Below are 17,983 nucleotides of genomic sequence, written 5' to 3' on the forward strand. Positions count from 1 at the left end.
AGCTACTCCCTTGAGGAGATGGAGTCTATTTACCTATACCGTGAATTTGAGCTATACTTGTGATTTGCTTTGGCTAATAACATGGAACATAAATGACATTGTGAGTTCCAGAACCTTGCAGTTCTTCCAAAGTCCTTCCTGGTTCTTCTTTCATCCACTTGGAATTTTGAGCTAAGCCTGCCATGTAAGGATGCTGGTCTAGTTTATTTCAGGATAAAAGAAAAGGATCCAACAGCCAACTAGTACTATCAGACCTTCCATACCATCTTACCTTCTTGCTGAATACAGCAACGAGTGAACCCATGCAAAACCTGCAGAATAACCTAACCAACCCACAGATCCATAATTAATGATAAACAATAAATTGTTGTTTAAAGGCACTAGCTTTGATGCAGCACTACATAACTGGTATAAGTAAGTTTTGGGTAAATAGTGAATAATTATTCTTTTTATTCTGCTTGATATATCAATGTATTTAGAAAACCTTGGGATCAACATTTTATTCTTTATATATACTGACTATCTGAAAAATTTCTTTCCAAAATCAAAGTGAATCTGCAAAAAATGTTTTTATATTTAATATATTAAGTTTTTGCTCAACTTTTTATTGACAAATATTTATTGAGTGGCCACTGTAACTTTAAGGAACTGTGTCTATTACAAAATGGATCATGAAATACATGAAGCCTAAGCTGATAAAATAAACTTTAAATTTTAATTTCATAACAAACAAAGAAGTTTATCACTCATTCTCTATCATTCTTTTAAAGCATATTACTTAGCTACAGTGGTCAAAACAACTTGGTTTTGGCATCAAGATATATAGAATAGATCAAGAGAATTGAATTGAAAGTTCAGAAATAGATCCTTACACCCACAGTCAAGTGATTTTTGAAAAGGATACCAAGCCCACTCACATGGTCCAAAACACTCTTAAACAAATAGTGTTGGGAGAACTGGATATCCATATCCAAAAGAATGAAAGAGACACTCTATCGTATACCTTATACAAAAATTAACTCAGAATGAAACAAAGTCCTAAACATAAATGCCAGAACCAAAAAACTCCTAGAAGAAAATTTAAGTGTCTTCAAGATCTTGTGGTGGGAGGTGTTTTCTTAGCCCTTACACCCAAAGTATGAGCAATGAAAGAAAAGTTAGATAAATGGAACCTTCTAAAAATTAAATGCTTTTGTGCTTTAAAGGCAAAGGAAGTTAAATATACAATCCAACAATCCCACTCTTAGGTATATACTCAGCACACCAATGCACATGGTAGCATTATTCACAATTGACAAAAGATGGAAACAACACAAGTATGCATCAACAGGTGATTGTATAAAAGGTGATTGTATAAACAAAATGTGGTATATGCAAATGATGGAATATTATTCAACTATAAGGAGAAATGAAGTTGTGATACATATGACAACATGGATGAACTTTGAGGACATTATGTTGAGTGAAACAAGTCAGAAACAAAAGGAAAATTATTGTATCTCAGTAATATGAACTAAATATAATAAGCAAAGTCATTGAGTTAGTAACTAGAATACTGCTCACCAGAAGATAGAATGAGGCTAGAGAATGGGGAATAGAAATGTAGTTTGTGCACAGTTTGTAACGAAGTTGATTGCAGTATTTGAAATAGGACAGAGATGATGATAGCATATTAGACTGAACATAATTAGCAGCTCCAATATGGTGGTATGTCTTTGGTTAAAAGGGAAAGTTTAGGGTTGTATGTATCATTTAAAGCAAAGCTAAAGTATAAAACTTGATATTGTATGGCATGGTGAACTTTCTAGTGATGAATGAGTGTGGTTAAGAGTACAAATATAAGACAGTTCTTCCATGAATCAGAACAAATGCACATTAATATTACAAGATATTAATAATGTGATATTTGAGCTAAAATTAATTTAAAGCAAAATGTAGACTGTAGTGAATAGTAATAAATGCATGTTTTCTCATCAATTGTAAAAAAAAAATAATTATCCAAGTGGCAGAAACCAGATGCAAAGTAATGCACATTGTTTGACTCCATTTATATATATTGTAAATATAAATAAAGCTATAGAAATGGAAAAATATCTTTCCTGATGTGAGTGGTACAACCTGGGAGTAATTAAGCTAAATATTTTGCTTCTATCTTCATTCTCCATCATCTTGAGCATTGACATTATGAGCATTTTCTAGGCATGTGACAATACTACAACTTTTCAACAAGAAGAAAGAATAAAGAAATGTGGGAAGAGAGTGCTCACTGTTTTAAGGACCAGACCTGTGAATGACAGTCATCAATTCTATGTGCAAGCCAAAAAATTCTGAAAATTCACTGCTAGTAAATTCCAGAGTGATAGTAACTATTATTTTGGCTAGTACTCATCTAGAAACAAATGATGACTTTTTAATAAATGTCATATAATTGTTAAAAATTAGTGTTTCATAAAAGACACAGAAGAGAAATAATCACTGCACTTATCAATGTATGTTTATGGAAGAGTATTAGATATATGCATATATATGTATACACATGTATTTACACATATGCATATGTATGTAATTTTATTTTATATAAATTTATACTTTATTAAAGAAGTCCTATTTGATTGTCTGTAGTAATAAAATTCATCCTAAAATAGAACAGTTAACTCTTTTTATAACAATGTAACATCAGAGAATATAATATTAAAAATTAAATCACACAATTGCACATCTTTCCCCCCAGCATGACATGTGTGAGTTTATATATGCATACATTTACTTATATTATAAGGAGAGAATTATCCATAAAAAGTTATATTTCTTTTAAATATATATTTCTTTTCAATATACTAACAGATTTGAACAGGTAAAGAAATCTATGGTTAATTTTTTGCCATGTTTGACTCTCCTGTGAACTATGTGAGGTAAAGTACATCAAGAATGACAATGATTATTTTATGGTAAAATGGAAAGTGAGTTAGCTATACTAACTTTTATTAAAAGGCACTATCCAAACAGTGAACTCTTAGTTAAACCTTGGACTATAGTTAAGAGTACAATTATAAAAATATGCTTTTATCAGTTGTAACAAGAGTACCACACCAATGCAAGGTGTTAGTGGTAATGAGGTATTTGGGGATCCTGTATATTATGCATTATTATTCTGTAAACACGCAACTTCTCTAATATTTTTAAATGAAATATAAAAATCTGTATTAAATGAGTATATTCATGAAACGATGACTGTTTTGTGAAGAAGCTTAGAAGTCATCAGGGCTAACTTGACATCCAAAGCATGAATCCTTGTGATCATTCTCCCTTCTTTGCATATTCTGTCTTTTATAGCTCACAACAAAATAATTCCCTGAAAAATATTCTGTGATCCATACAGACTATGTAATGTGCACGAAAAGTAGAGCTAGCATATTTCCTCACATCATTATTCTCTCCAGCTTCATTGCTAATATCTGCTAGTATTGAAAAATAAATAAAGAATAAAAAAGTATTTACATTTTTATTAATCACAACGTCAGGGGGTGATGAAAAATCCTTGCAATATTAAAATTTTGATCAGTCTTGTATCATAGCATGATTCATCTAGAGGGAATGGAGGTATCTAGGTTCTAGTAGTACATTGTAGCTTCACTAGCTATACAAATCCCATCACACATACTTGGTGAATCATGTTGCATAAATTTTGACAAGTCCTAAAATTCTCTAAGTATTAATTTTTCATCTGTGAAAAGATTACATGAGATCTGAGGTTTCTATGAAACTTTATAGCCAAAATTCGCAGGAATATAGATCTGACTTCCTATTCAAGAACTATTTCCCAATGAACTAAAGCTATCACTGTTTAAATGGAGATCTCTTATAATTCTGTGTGAGCTCCTGGGCAAAAGCTGCACCTAGGTAGTTTTTTTCCCTCCATCAGTCTAATTATGTCTCTGTTGTCTAACCCAAGTAGTCAATTAAGTGTGACCAGATAAGAATGTTTCTGAATATGATGCCTCCAAAGGTATCTCATACCAGTTTGGTAATGTATCATTTTATTGTAATTTCCATTAGCATCAATTGAGAAATATATACTAATACATGACATTATTATACTAAATCTAAGAGCCCATATTTCTGTAGCAAAGTACCAGAAATAATTATAGTACATAATGGTTAATCAGCAGCTTATTATACCACCCCTGCGGTCTTTATCCCTGAATATTCTTTATGTGTGAACCTAGTTTTTTAACTTTAAGAAATAGAATGTGCCTTGTACACATAGTTTTGAAGTTAAATTATCGTATAGCATTTTTAATTGACGCAGTCATATATTATGATTGCTGGAACAAGCACAAAATCAAGATTTGTGTAAGAAAATATGAAAATCTTGAAACTGCAATAGCAAAGAGTAAAATGACTGTTACATGCAGAATTAATAAGAGTTTTCATCGTATTCTTTTTCTGAACTCACAGTAAATAATCACATCTTGACTAATACTTGTAACTCTTTTAAAATATTTATTTCAAATTTCTCCATAAAATATTTCATTGATGAGAAAAATTTAAAAACTCAACATAAACTATTTTTCTTCTGTGAGATTAAAGTGAAAAAAAATTCTAAAAACTTTATCTAGACCTGATATTATTCTAACTTAAATATTTTTTCAATTTTAAATATTTTGCCCAGACTATGACGAGTTTTATTCTAGTAAAATCATAATTATCTTGATTGAAACAATGTCATTTTTGATCTTAAAAACAGAATGTGTTTTATTCAGGAAGATACAACTTGCATCTTATCTTTTGGTACGCATTATAATCAGACTTACTGGTGCCACTATTTATAAAGTATTTATAAACTTAGAAAGCAATTTCTGAATGGCTACTAAAAGAAATAATCATCCTAAAAAAAATCTAACTAACTGTTTACACTTTAAATGGATATTGAAATAAGATAAGGTCTTAGAAAAAGATAATATTTCCTCAAGCAATTTTTCATTAATACTTTTTACCAATGAGTTATGTATTGAATAATCACATGCTTGTACATTAAACTGAAGACAATTTTTAGACTGTCTTAATCATAAATTTCTGATTAAAATATTTTTCAATGGGAAAATTTTATATTTTAAGTGCTTCATGAATTCAGGGAGTTATGTAGAAAATCTGTAAAATGCATTTGTAAATTAAGCTTTATTATAATATAGAATAAATTATTTTGCTAATATAATATCAGCAGAGATTCTAACACCCTTAAGCCAGTTATTTTTATTGTTTCATAACATATATTGACATTTTATAGTTAAAAGTGTTTGTGAAATATTAATTGATTATTTTGATTTATGTTAAAAAAGACTAACATGTAAGAATATGATTTAGGTATTTTAAATAAATTAACGTTTCTTGATTATAAATACAAAGAATAAAAGAAGAGTTCAACAAAGAAGGAGATGTATCAGAGACTGAAATTCAGCAACATCAGGCATCATGTACAGGAAATCATGAGAAGAGAAGAAACAGGCTGGCAAATTCAGGGGGTTATCATGAATTAAGACTGCTAAAAGGCAGAGGAAAATGGTATGAAGACAACCATCCAATAAGTTTTGAACAAAAGATACAAAAAGCTAAGTTTGGAAATTTTCAAATAAGATGCTGGGGGAAAAATGAAGATAGAAATCTCTGATTATTAGGTATTGTGTTTAAAAATCAAAAAGCTAGATACCAGAACAGCAAAATAATATTATTCAATGAAGCATATGCTATCACTAAGTCACCTAACCCAGCCAAGGATTGATGACACAGTATAAGAAGAACGAGCTAATACGTAATAAAAAATCAGGAAGGGAACAAGAGCTAATTCTTTTGAAATAATCTTTATTTGTGCACAAAATTATGAGAAGCTGAGCAGCAAATTAATTTGGAATAATTAACAAATTTAAAACTAGACTTGTATTTTGTAAATATCAAATGTGGCATCATGAGACTCTCTTTTTGTATATGTATATTTTTCATAAATTGGATTACGTTCTCCAGTGGAATATGTGTTCTTCATCTTAGCCTGTGTTTCCATGTACTGCATCTACATATAGGACATTTTGAGATGTTAGTGCTTGTTAAATTGCACTAACTGAATCATGAAGGGTCTTAATCCATATTATTGGAGGTCTTATAAAGAGAAAAACCCGGAAGCCAAAGGCAGAAAAAGCTGTAAGGTTGAGCTAGCAGCTGTGAGTCAGTGGAAATCAGAAGCGAAAGACAGGAGGAGACCAAGGATATCACCATGTGCCCGGAAGCCGAGATGCACGCCATGGAACTGCAAAGATGGTGGCAAGTCAGCACCAGAACTATATGATCTTAAAGGAGAAAGCATTTTCTTGTCAAAGCTTTGATTTTGGACTTCTAGTCTTTAGAATTAGGAGACAAATTCCTGTCATTAAGCCAAACGGTGTGTGGTATTTGTCATTGCAAACTATTATTATTAGTAAAATAAGACATTAGTTTTATTATATTTATAATAAGACATAGTATATATATATAATATGAGTTTGGATATAAAACAATAGTAAGACCCACAGATGTATATATGTATACTATACACATATACATATATTGGAAAATAATAATTTATTGAACACTTTTATGAATAATGCTTCCTTTGTTTCTTCATAAGAAATTAAGAAACTTGTAAGTAAATTACATTGTGATATATAAACATTATAAATTAAACTACTAATCTGTTTCATTGTCTTTGCTCTAAACAAAAGACAATACAAAACACAAATTTAAATAGAAACATAAAATGAGATTGAACTACTAGCCATGGCATTCAAAATTAATCAAGTATATTCTTTCTTTATCTTCTTTCTTCATATTTAACAGAACTTGTGCTTAAGGTAAACTTTAAATCTTAAATATTTTATGCTACTCTTTCTAACTCTTAGCTAAATGGGAGGAGGATGCAAAAAAAGGATATAGAAATAGCTGGGTAAGTAAAATGAAAAAAATGATGAATTATAGTATAGTCAGTAAAAACATTATTTCCTATTTTTTCATGGGTTTTTAGAAAAAAGGAAGAGAGAAGAGAGAAGGGAAAGCTGATGAAATATAGCATTCATTGCATCTGTAAAGAGTGCATTTTAAGGGAATGAATAGTTAACTGGAGGAGAAACTCAACATTTTATGAGAAATTTACTTTCATTCTCTAATCTTCACTAAAAGTCTTGTTGACAGAATAAATGTATGTAGTTATAGAATAAACTAAGGTCAATTCAATTTAATGAATTCAAAATAATTACTGAAGCACTGTTAATTTTCTTATTTTCTTGTAACATACTATGCACTAAAATATTTTCTTAAAAAATGGAAACGCTGTACTTTTCATTAGAAACTTTGGAAATCAGAGAAGATTGGGCATTTTGCCATGAATAAATGTGAAAGTGTTAGACAGTATTTTAGGAACTAAGCTTGCTAGAGTATGAACATTATGGAAATATAGACTTTCATCATGGCTTAATCTGATCATCCTCCAAGTTCACAGCCATCTAATCCCATAATGCTCTCCATTGACTAAGTGTTATTTCCCCTTTTCCTTCATAAACCTTTTGAATGGGCCCACATGAAATCTTTTCTTTGACAAGTAATGAGTGCTGTATCATCTCCAAATAAGTTATTTTATTTTATTTTCTTCATTAAAAAGAAGGCTGTACTTTTCCTTATAAGAAAATGGATATTTATTTATTTATTTATTTCCTTATTTCCTTATTTATGGTTCTTTTTCTCTTACACCAATCATCTCAGAGGAAATCAAAGAAATGGAGATCCATTTTGCTCACCAAAGATATTTGTAAATCATTATTTCCCCTTTTCTTTTAGAATCCTTAAAATTGAATGAAGTTTACAATATTTAAGTATACTATGACCCCCCTTCCCTTAGTCTATGGAAGACTAACTCTTGACTCACTCTTCCACACAAATCATACACAATAGTTCTTGACCTTGGTATCTTTAAACTCAACACTGATGCTTCTTTTCCTCATCCTTATACCCCCCAAATGACTTTTCATTAGCTCCAACTCAGTTTCCCCCTCCCAGATCACATTCCAAACCTTGCCTTTTCTAGAAACTTTTTGCCTTCTAACTAATTTAAAAATCCATTCTCTAGGTATAATATGCTGTCTTTCCACATTTCTTTGAATATACATCTAAAACCCTTTGATTCTTCGTATGTCCTCTGCCAAAGCCCTCATCAAATCTGCCTTCATCTCTTACTTGTACAAATACAATTGTCTCTTAGTTGGTCTCTTTCTACACTTGCCCTTTTATAATTCATTTTCCCAAAGCAGACAGGGTATTCTTTATTAGAAATAAACTAGAACAAATCCTTGGCCTTCCTAAAACTATTTATTTAGTTGCTTAAGAAAAATGTTCAAAGTTTTTAATAGTCTAGTCCCAATGGTCATCCTCAAACCTGTTAATCAACACTTAAACATATCAGGAATTCTTAAATCATTTGATCCTGAAATTTCTCTTGTAGTCATGTGTGCAAAAGATTCTCATATGGGACCATATGGAAGGTAGAATTATAAGAGGGCCCCAAGATTTCTTGCTAGCCTGGTGTGCATGCTTGCATAATCTCCAAGATTGTGAATATATTATACAGCACAGCTGATCTTAAAATAGGAAGATATTACCAATGGGCATAACTTAATGGCACAAGCTTTTTAAAAGCAGAGTTTTTTCTAGTTGGTCAAAGGTGAGGAAATCAGAAGACACACTCCAGTTATCCTAGCAGAAAGCCTACATCCATGTTGTAGACTGTTGATGGGATGGAGCAGCCACTAGACTATGAGAGCAGGCCCTGGCTGTCAACCAGCAAGAAATCATACACTGCAACTGTTCAATCACAAGAAAATAAATTCTGCCAACAATTACTGAAGTTGGAAAAGGAAGTAGAGCCTCAGATGAAAGGCGAAGCCCTAGCTAACATCTTGATTTTAGCCCCATGAGATCCTAAGCAGAAAATCCCACCTTGCAGAAATTAAGAATAAAATTGCATTGCAAACCTCTGTGTGTGTGTGTGTTTGCTACTTAGCATAGAAATGTAATGGAAATAAATAAGGAACTTTAGCAAAGAGCTAAACACAACCAGGGTATCTGTCACTGAGAAAAGGAAGAGCAAAATATAGAGGATATGCAACATTGAGTCCTACATAGAAATTAGGAGTATCAGAATACAATTTTACAAAGCAACAAAGACAATAAAGCCCAGTGCGAAAAAAAAAAAAGAGTAAAACTGAATGTCATGAAATGATTTTATTTAGTATAGCAGGTATCATTTCTGATAATTAAGAATATATGTTTATAAAGGGTTAATGCAAAATTTAAAATGCAGTTTGTAAACAAACAAGGGAACATTAAAATCATTAGAATGGTTTTATATAGGGAGGAGTTTGGAGTGGGTAATCTATGTAATAGGGAATAAACAAAACAAAGTAGGAACAATGATAACAATGTTTCATGAACTGAAAGATTGTGACTAACTCATCCACCTACACCTGAAGTAGGGGAAAAGGATATGCAAAAATAAAGTCCCTACAAACTCTTTCCTTCCTTAGGATTTTTACTCACATCAGTACTGTTCCCCTAAAATAGAACTATTTGGTTCTAAAGAATAACTGAAATGTCACTTTGTCATTGAGGTTTCCCCTGATATTCCAGTTGAAATTGCATTTCACTATGCAAATTGTAGTCCTATAAGAAATTAATAGCATATTGTACATTTCTTTGGAAACAAACAAACTTTTTTTTCTATGATCATGTGTTTTATGTCTCTACTCTTAGTAACTTCCATTAAGGAGGAATTGCATTTCTCTGACTACCTAAAGCCTTCTGGTTTTGAATTAATTACTGAATCAAGGAATGAATGACAACAAACTGAAATGGGTTGAAGGAGCTTGCACTTCCCCTTTTCTAGGAATAGGCGCATTTTTTTAATAGAAATGTCAAAATAATCAAGATTATTTTGTGGAAAATATTTTCATACTTTCTGTGATAGACTGAATTAAATACCTCAATGAAACACATGTTTTCAAACTTAATCCACATCCTGTGGGTGTGAAACCATTAGTAAATATGTTAAAGTGGATCAGAATAAGGACTCATTTGAGAACAGGATCTTCAAAAGTCCTGTTTAGATGTGGTTAACTGAATCAGGTTGGGTCTTAATCCATATTATTCAAGGCTTTATAAAGAGAAGAAAGCAGAAACCAGAGTCAGAGAAAGACACAGTGTGCAACCGGAAGTCAACAGAAATTAGAAGAGTAGATATTGAAGAGGAACCTCAAGGATTACAACAAGCCAACTCTGGAAGAAAGCATTGTCTTCCTGATGCCTTGATTTTGACTTCTAATCTTCCAAACCATGTACCAAATTATTCCTTTTGTTAAGTCAACCCATTGTGGGGTATTTGTCATAGTAGCCTGGCAAACTAAGACAATCCTGTCTTCCACTTACTTTTTTTTTTTAAGATTTATTTTATTTTATTTCTCTCTGCTTCCCCCCTATTGTATGCTCTTTGTATCCATTTGCTGTGTGTTCTTCTGTGTCCATTTGCACTCTTGTGATACAGGACCGGGAAAATGTGTTGCTTTTTTATTGCATCATCTTGCTGCATCAACTTCCGTGTATGCAGTGCCACTCCTGGGTGGGCTGTGTTTTTTTCACAAAGGGAGGCTCTCCTTGTGGGGTGCACTCCTTGTGCATGGGACTCTCCTACGCAGGGAATATCCCTGCATGACACAGCACTCCTTGTGCCCAGCAGCATTGTGCATGGGCCAGCTCACCACACGGGTCAGGAGGCCCTAGGTATAGAACCCTGGACCCTCCATATGGTAGTGGATGCTCTGTCAGTTGAGCCACAGCTGCTTCCCTTCCACTTACTTTTAGCTTAGGATAACCTTCCTTTGATTCACAAAGGAAGTCTTGAATATGCAGTTCTAAAGTTATGTTTCATGAGGGCCCTTCACTACTGTCACCTACTCGAAGTGGTTTTTTTGTTTCTTGTCTTTTCTTTGTGATGGCAATGATTTTGGACATAAAAAGACAACTTGATGTATTTGCATTTAAAATTAAAAATTTATTGCCATGAATATGTTTCCAAACATATTCCTTTCTCTTTTGTTTTCCATTTCTTTGTAATGGATACATTTTCCCTTGCCTGGATAAATTGTTCATAGATATTTGTATCCTTTGGATCTGGACTTTATACAATGTTTCTGACCGTTCTAGAAAATGCATTTCCTTCAGAAATGAAGCTTGAATAAAACTTTAAAGCATCATTACCACAAATGGATGTTTCTATTTGAAAGCTCTTTTATAGTCTCCATTGGAGAAAATCACTTATGTGGTTGATCAGCCCATTATGTATTATGCCAAAAATGTTTTTAATGGTATATCTCTTTTTCTTATTATTCCATGTACAATTCAGCAGATGTTTCTCTTTTTCCATAAAAACTATTAAATAATACCTCAAATTAAATAAAATCAAAGATGTAAAATCTGGGTTGCCGTCTGGGTCCAAAAAGAAAGAAAAAATTATTTATTTACTATTTATTTATTTATTTAGGAACCTGAATATGAATGGATTTAGGCAAAAATACAAAGAAGAATTTCTAAAGAGAATTACGTTTACATAAAAAACTTAAAGAAGCAGAAATATGACTGAATTTATGGTAAACTAATATACATTTTCTTTTTAAGTGTTACAAAACGATGAATGTCCTTCTTTAAGGTGTTTATCTTTGTTTTTTCCTAAGTAAAGTATAGAAAGAAACTAAGAAAATAAAATAATGCAAAAATGGGGTTTTCAGGGTATATTAGGGTCTATGATTTTAGTGCACTGTAAACAGATACCCAAATACTTATAAATACATACTAAAAAGGATGAAGATGAAGTTTTTAAAAAAATTGAGATCTTAACAAGGAGAGGAACTATTACTAAGTACTTCTGTCCTATGTTGATTAATCTTCCCAACACAGCCTCCTGCCCCCCTTAAATAAGGCACTCTACATCATTTTGACAATGAGGAAAATGAAGCTCAAATATTTAATTTGTTCAAGTTAATGGAACCAGGATTTTCAAGATCACTCTTCTGACCAGAAGTATGTGTATCCTCCTTTCTATCTTTCACATCTTAATCTCTCTTCCAATCATTCATTCATCCAACAGTTATTTATTGAGTAGTTTCTGTATGTAATGTAATGTTCTGGTCACCAGAGTGGAATAAATAGTAGAGTATGTGCTATCACTTTTTTTGATAAGCCCACCTTCACTGTCTTCTGGACAATTAAAGCCTCCATACAATCAGAAATGCATATGCATGTTAATAATTTTTTTTTTACTATGTACATTTTCTTTATGCTTTAAAAATAAGACTGTCATTAAATGACCTAACTCTCCCACACCTGTTGAGAAGATATGGATAATTAAACACCTCTCAAATTTTATGTTTGTGGATAGTTACCAGTTAAATATTCTGGTATGTCTGGCAATACAACAATGCCAAAATAGTTTTTAAAGTGAGGAATAAAATAGATTTCATGATTATTCTGGAAACCATTTTCAAAACAGTAAAAAGTTCTGCCACATTAGGAAAGCTTTTAGGAACTTCCTAACATCTCTGTTTTCTACTGAACTGATAAGAATGCAGGGAATTCTACCAGGCAAACAAGAAAGGAATTTACAAATGTAAGGCTTGACCTGATCTTAAGTAACCAATTAAGCCCATGGCAATTAAACTTAATATCTGAGTTTGTGTTCCCTCAATTTGCAAATTTTCAGAAGTTTATACATAGACCTTCAAGCAGTCAGGACATTTATTCATACTTTTAAAAAGCATTATCCTTGACCTTGTATTAATTGATTTCTTGCCAATTATGTGGTTATTTATTTTAAAGCATTTGGGTTATTGCCTATATGTAGATATATGTACAAAATTACCATATTTCTCTGTACTAAAATTAGCTTGAGACATGCAAGCCTCCCTCCATTGTCTCTGAATTTTCCAGCACTCTGAGACCTATTGATACATGTAAGCACACATTCACACCAGCAATACTTATATAACAGGCCTTAGTATGTTTTCTTGTACCAGCATATAATAATCACTGTTGAAAACCACTTCCTGATGATTTTTCATTGTATAAAGTTAACTTTATTTAATTTATTGTGATGATCATGGTGGTTATGGAAACAGTAGTAAAAGCAGAAATTTAGCAATTTAATGCTGTAAAGAGAAAAGAATGAGAAGAAAGTAGAAGAATGAAGAAAAGAGAAAGAGGGAAAGAAGAGAATAAGTGAAAAAAGAGGCAGAAGAGAAAGAAGATTGAGAAGTAAAACCAATTAAAATGATGAAGAAATATCAATCATGAATGTCTGGCTAATGACAATTCCTAGCCATAAAAAAAAAAAAAGTAAATATGTTTATTTAGAATCTGGTACCATTTAAATGGTTAAAAGTATAGTAATGCATTCAATTTAAATTCAAGAAAATGTCATATTATGTCAGTATAATGGTTGAATTTTATATGCTTTATTTAATTAAATATTTTAAAATAATGTGTGTCATTGCTTTTATTACTTCTTTATTAGTATATTACAATTGTGCTTTGGGGTCATCCATTTCAATGGACCTCATTTGACAAAGGAGGAAAGAGGAGAGTTTAAATTTCACTGTTGCAGCAGACACCATCAATGCTTGGTCTTATACCTCCCAGGATTCCTTTTACTATTTCTTGGCCAGCTTTGGCATGCTTTTGGTTCCAAAGACATCTGTGACTCCTCTGTGGAGGACTGTCCTTGGGCCACTGAAGCAGGAGAAACTAGAAGCCTAGGAGCTAAGTTCCCCTGGGGTGGCTCCTAGTCAAGGGCTGACTAGTATAAACATCAGGCTCCTTTGTGTCAGGGTGGAACAAACTCTGAGGCCTAATTTACATTCCAGATTTCCTCTGTGGAATCAGGCTGATGCCAGCTACAACTTTGCTTTACTTCTTCGTCTTCCCATTCCTTCTTGCCTCAGACCATTTACTGCTATATTGTGGGAGCATTTCCTCAACTAATCACCCTTCACCTAGACAGGAATACTTATCTCAGGATTTGCTTCTAGGGAACTTGACCTAAGACAAATAGTAAAATTGTAAATCAATAAATGAATTGCACAATAGATTTTTGGATGTTTTGTGGAAATCAAAAATTTAAAAATTGTATCACTGAGAATGGAAAGTGTTAACAATGAGCACCCAAAAACACCCAAAACTGCTTGAACATTTTCCCTCAAGGGTTGGTATGGGTGCTTTGGAATGGAGTATATTAGTATATGTTTGTGTGTATGTGAATGTATGTGGCAGGTTATGGAGGTAGAGAGGGTGGTGTTTGGTTTTATTATTACTGTTAAAGAAAAACTACAGATTATAGTAACATCACACTTGGAAACTGAGAGTAATGTAAAAGTTCATGGAAATTATGATAGCTATTATATGATACCAATAATATTTAATTACTATTATCAAAACACAATTCATTTTAAAGAGTTATGTTTAATACATATATACACACATATATGTGTGTATTTAATAAAAATGGCTAAATCTGTGTTCACACCATCCAATGTGACATAATTTGTATATATATAACTTCATTATACATATTTTAATAGGCAAAAATGGGAATGAATATGCCTTATATGGAGATAGATGCATTGAAAATTTTGGTCTCTTCAATATCTAGATTTGAACTTTTATAAAATACTTTTAGCAAACTCAGACTCAAAAATATTACTGATTTCTGCATTGGGCAGTGTCCCCAAAAACAATTAGTTGGATAAATGGTTCTGTATAACTTGGAGTCATTAGGTTCAGGCTAATTAGCTTTTAGTCAAGAATGGCAAAAGACAGGATCCCAACTCTTACTAGAATTTTAAAAAGAAAAAGTCATCATGCAAAAATTATTTGCCCTATGTAACAAGGAATTTCAGGTTTCAAACACAGCTGGATCTAGAACTTAATGTATGTTTTCAGGACTATATTTTTTAATTTCTCTAAGATCCACCACTCCTACTTTTCTCCTCTTCTGTTTGGCTTGTCAGGTGAGCTGTTTCTATTCAACAGTTAAAACGGTGGATGGCGACACCAAACATATTCTAATAAGAAAGCAACACTGGGAAAAATGTGTACCTCTTTCTTTCTAGCTCAGTGTAAACCCAAGGATGTTATTATTGGTTAAGAAGGTGCCATGTATTTATTCACTGTCTCAAGGGAGCTATAACTCTCTGATGGGGCAAGTCTGAGCCTATACCTTATTCCTGTATCAGGGCAAATGTAGTCCTGAAACCTTTGCTTGACACCTCAACCACATACATGAAGAGATGGAGATAAAATTCTGTGATTAGGCAAAGTGGAAATAGGTGTAATATAGATGAAAGCAAAATAGGCACAGAACAGTATCAGAACTAGATATCGCCAGGTTAAAGTACCATCTTAAAATTCTCAGAAATTGAATCCAAGAAATTGATTGAAAGCCAATCAGAAATCACAAGAAGAAATTCAGGGAATGGAAAAAAAAAGGTCAATGTGTATTGACCCTCTCTGATTTGGTGTTTTTAGTTTTACTGAGAAAATGTGCAGATGAACAATTCCTACAAAGGCTGAAACACAGTATTCAGTTCTCCAGATAAAAGTGAAGTAGATAGATAGATAGATAGATAGACAGATAGATAGATAGAGAGATAGATAGATAGATAGAAAAATACCATATAATATAGATATACCTATCTACAGATATATGTAAATATGAGGAGTTTTTTTTAATAGGAATTAGCTCATGAGACCATGGGAATTGGAAAGTTTTGAATTCTACAGAACAGAACACCAACTTGGGAACTCTGACGAAGGTTTGAATTAATTTCCAAGATGTGGGTTGCCTGAAGTTGAGATAGAAATCGTTCTTTCTTTTTGACTGCCAAATTCATCAGATCTGTCTTCAAGGCTCCAAGTGATTGGATGAAAGTTTTCTCATTGTTCAAGACAATCTCCTTTGTTGATTGTAGCTGTCATCAGCCATAGATGCAATCAACTGACTAATGATTTAAGTCCATGAAATACTTTCACAGGACCATCAGGCTGTGCTCGCTTGATCAAACAACTGGACCTCATAATCTAGTCGAATTGACACATGAACTTACCATCAAACAATATCTTTTTTGGTTACTTTTAAACTTCTAAAAATGACACTCCTTTTTATCATCTCTTTTAAGTCTTGTACTTCAGTTTTATCTTTGTTAATAAATGTTGATTGTAACATACCTATTTACAAATTTATAGTATTTAGATAGAGTCACAATAATTCATTATTTTGTTGGTCCATTTATCTAGTAAGCCAATACATACTTTTGAATTGCTTGCCAGGTGTCAGAACTATGCTTAAAGCATGGTATGTAAAAATTGTCAGACCACGTTTCCTCTCCTTGAGCGTCTCAAGGTATAGTTAAGAATAGACATATATAAAATATCTGATCAAGTGCCGCCTTTGTAATTTCTGTAAATTGGATAATATCTGGCACATACTAAAAGCTCCAAATGTTTGATGAGTGGACAAATAAATGCAAGAATACATAATACCAGTATCTTACATGAAACATATTTGCTATAGTTATAAGTCATTGAAAGTATACATGAAATATTTAAAACACATTTTCTACCAAGCCATATTTTTCCTCAAAATAATAGGTTAGCTGTAAAAACCAGTTAGGTAATTAACTAAATATTTTTTACCACAATACTCTTTTCTACCTATAAATAAAAAGAAAATTAATGGAAAAGTTCACATAGAATTTTTGCCTTTCAAAATCTGTACTTGCTTGGATCTTTCCAGAGAATACAGAGCAGCCGTTGTGGATCCCCAGTGGTCTTGTGAAACCTGCAACTGTGTCAACAGACAACCCTGATGAAAGCCTGCAGTAATAATAGTCTCCTTTTATACGGCGCAGTGGTTTCATCGTCGTCCTCCTCCTGATCGGCGTCACTCCCGCGGATTGGACAAAGGTTCAACAAGGTCTCTTCATCCTTATCACTCTCCTCTACATTGGTATTCTTATTCTAGTAATATGCTTCCTTTTATCTTAGTCTCTATCCTCCTTACAGCCCTCTTCCCCTCCTCCATTATAAGTAGGGGAGAAAGCAAAAGAGATGTCTACTCCTGGGAATTTGTAGTTAGAGAAACCTTCTCCCGCTAGGGTCGTACCACGTCTAGCAACATTGGATCAGGCCGTTGTCCACCCACGGGGTGTATAAATGCTATTTCCATTAACTTCCACCCTTTGTCCTTTACACTTGATAACCCCACACCCCCTTGGTACGCTGTTTGGAATCAACCCTACGCGTGCTTCCCCTTTCAACAAACTGAAGCATATTGTATTAAATATAATCATAATCAGTCTTACGGTGGCTGCCCATATTGGACCTGTCAAATTGGAGCTTCTTCCCTCAGCGACAGAGGGCCACCAGCCAATCGCGCGCACCAACCTGAAGTCTGCTGTCCCATTCGCCAATCCTTCATAAGATGTCGCCCAAACCCAGCCTATCCGCGATTGCCACCTCTCCCCCCGCCCCCACCATAACCCATATAAGCCGATGTACTCCCTCAATAAACCGGACCTGCGCCACGAGCCTGCTTCTCCAGAGCGGTTACTGTGTGTTCTGTCCTCTGCCGTCCTTACCTTGTGAGGCCGCCATCCCGCATCTCCCCCCCGCCACACAGGTGGGCTGGAGAGAGTAGCGGAGACCCACTGCGATGCCGATGTGTACTAATTTGAAATGATGAAATTGATTTCCAAGAAAATATATTCTAGTCACTTGAAGATATATTAAATTAATTATTCTTCTTTAAAAGTAATTATTGCAACATTTACTTTATAGACAACATTAGAAAGAATTTCCTTTTACAGTA

General features: G+C 33.1%; 1 pseudogene; it reads right to left on the reverse strand.

Annotated features, from left to right (window-relative positions):
• LOC101424906 (importin subunit alpha-1 pseudogene) overlaps nt 1-17,769 on the reverse strand; it is a 189,233-nt pseudogene extending 171,464 nt beyond the window's left edge.
• Between the last annotated feature and the right edge of the window lie 214 nt (nt 17,770-17,983).

The sequence above is a fragment of the Dasypus novemcinctus genome, chromosome 4 (genome assembly GCF_030445035.2).
Source record: "Dasypus novemcinctus isolate mDasNov1 chromosome 4, mDasNov1.1.hap2, whole genome shotgun sequence".
NCBI lineage: Eukaryota > Metazoa > Chordata > Mammalia > Cingulata > Dasypodidae > Dasypus > Dasypus novemcinctus.